Source organism: Schistocerca americana, chromosome 11, assembly GCF_021461395.2.
Source record: "Schistocerca americana isolate TAMUIC-IGC-003095 chromosome 11, iqSchAmer2.1, whole genome shotgun sequence".
NCBI lineage: Eukaryota > Metazoa > Arthropoda > Insecta > Orthoptera > Acrididae > Schistocerca > Schistocerca americana.
In genome coordinates this window covers 102319274-102321981 of record NC_060129.1, presented here as the reverse complement: position 1 = coordinate 102321981, position 2708 = coordinate 102319274, and positions in this window count along the sequence as shown.

Genomic DNA, 2708 nt, shown 5'->3' with positions numbered 1-2708 from the left:
TTGAAAGAGAGTATTCAAGTTAACATTGTCAAAAGCTTTCTCTAAGTCTACAAATGCTAGAAACGTAGGTTTGCCTTTTCTTAATCTTTCTTCTAAGATAATTCGTAAGGTCAGTATTGCCTCACGTGTTCCAACATTTCTACAGAATCCAAACTGATCTTCCCCGAGTTCGGCTTCTATCAGTTTTTCCATTCGTCTGTAAAGAATTCGCGTTAGTATTTTGCAGCTGTGACTTATTAAACTGATAGTTCGGTAATTTTCACATCTGTCAACACCTGCTTTCTTTGGGATTGGAATTATTATATTCTTCTTGAAGTCTGAGGGTATTTCGCCTGTCTCATACATCGTGCTCACCAGATGGTAGAGTTTTGTCATGACTGGCTCTCCCTAGGCCATCAGTAGTTCTCATGGAATGTTGTCTACTGCCGGGGTCTTGTTTCGACTCAGGTCTTTCAGTGCTCTGTCAAACTCTTCACGCAGTATCTTATCTCCCGTTTCGTCTTCATCTACATCCTCTTCCATTTCCATAATATTGTCCTCAAGTACATCGCCCTTGTATAAATCCTCTATATACTCCTTCCACCTTTCTGCCTTCCCTTCTTTGCTTTGCCATCTGAGCTCTTGATATTCATACAAGTGGTTCTCTTCTCTCCAAAGGTCTCTTTAATTTTCCTGTAGGCAGTATCTATCTTACCCCTAGTGAGACAAGCCTCTACATCCTTACATTTGTCCTCTAGCCATCCCTGCTTAGCCATTTTGCACTTCCTGTTGGTATCATTTTTGAGACGTTTGTATTCCTTTTTGCCTGCTTCATTTACTGAATTTTTATATTTTCTCCTTTCATCAATTAAATTCAATATTTCTTCTGTTACCCAAGGATTTCTACCAGCCCTCGTCTTTTTACCTACTTGATCGTCTGCTGCCTTCACTAATTCATCCCTCAGAGCTACCCATTCTTCTTCTACTGTATTTCTTTCCCCCATTCCTGTCAATTGTTCCCTTATGCGCTCCCTGAAACTCTCTAAAACCTCTGGTTCTTTCAGTTTATCCAGGTCCCATCTCCTTAAATTCCCACCTTTTTGCAGTTTCTTCAGTTTCAATCTGCAGTTCATAACCAATAGATTGTGGTCAGAATCCACATCTGCCCCAGGAAATGTCTTACAATTTAAAATCTGGTTCCTAAATCTCTGTCTTACCATTATATAATCTATCTGATACCTTTTAGTATCTCCAGGATTCTTCCAGTTATACAACCTTCTTTTATGATTCTTGAACCAAGTGTTAGCTATGATTAAGTAATGTTCTGTGCAAAATTCTACAAGGCGGCTTCCTCTGTCATTCCTTCCCCCCAATCCATATTCACCTACTATGTTTCCTTATCTCCCTTTTCCTACTGACGAATTCCAGTCACCCATGACTATTAAATTTTCGTCTCCCTTCACTACCTGAATAATTTCTTTTATCTCGTCATACATTTCACCTATTTCTTCATCATCTGCAGAGCTAGTTGGCATATAAACTTGTACTACTGTAGTAGGCAAGGGTTTTGTGTCTATCTTGGCTACAATAATGCGTTCACTATACTGTTTGTAGTAGCTAACCCGCACTCCTATTTTTTTATTCATTATTAAACCTACTCCTGCATTACCCCTATTTGATTTTGTATTTATAACCCTGTAATCACCTGACCAAAAGTCTTGTTCCTCCTGCCACCGAACTTCACTAATTCCCATTATATCTAACTTTAACCTATCCATTTCCCTTTTTAAATTTTCTAACCTACCTGCCCGATTAAGGGATCTGACATTCCACGCTCCGATCCGTAGAACGCCAGTTTTCTTTCTCCTGATAACGACGTCCTCCTGAGTAGTCCCCGCCCGGAGATCCGAATGGGGGACTATTTTACCTCCGGAATATTTTACCCAAGAGGACGCCATCATCATTTAATCATACAGTAGAGCTGCATGTCCTCGGGAAAAATTACGGCTGTAGTTTTCCCTTGCTTTCAGCCGTTCGCAGTACCAGCACAGCAAGGCCGTTTGGTTAATGTTACAAGGCCAGATGAGTCAATCATCCAGACTGTTGCCCCTGCAACTACTGAAAAGGCTGCTGCCCCTCTTCAGGAACCACATGTTTGTCTGGCCTCTCAACAGATACCCCTCCGTTGTGGTTGCACCTACGGTACGGCCATCTGTATCGCTGAGGCACGCAAGCCTACATTTTTACATGCGGACAGAGGGCATAAAGAAGCACATGCAAACATGACGCCAGCAATGGTTAGTGGAAGTCAGTGTCGTTTTCAGCGAAGAAAACGATACCTAATTTCGTTTGGGAAGAAAGATAACTTTCGCGAGTTTGTCTCTGAAGGCATAACTCTAAATGTGGGTTTATGTAGCGTAGTCCCAGTTATGTGCGCCCCATTGACGTAATTTATCGTGTACAAGTTTACTCGCTTGTTACTGTGCTAAATCCATAGTCTGGCTGGTGGTTGTGCGTTGATTATCATTTTTTCCTGTTTCGACTTACGTCAGCAGACAGCCATTACTCGCGATAAACTGCCGACATGTTGGAGCGCTGGCACCAACAATGAATCGCTGTACGGACGGAGCTCCGTGGACTGCAGGAGACGGAGGAATAACGGAAACATAAAGTCACATTCTCCATTACTGCGATCTGAAGGTCCCATTAAACGTTTCAGAATCAATACA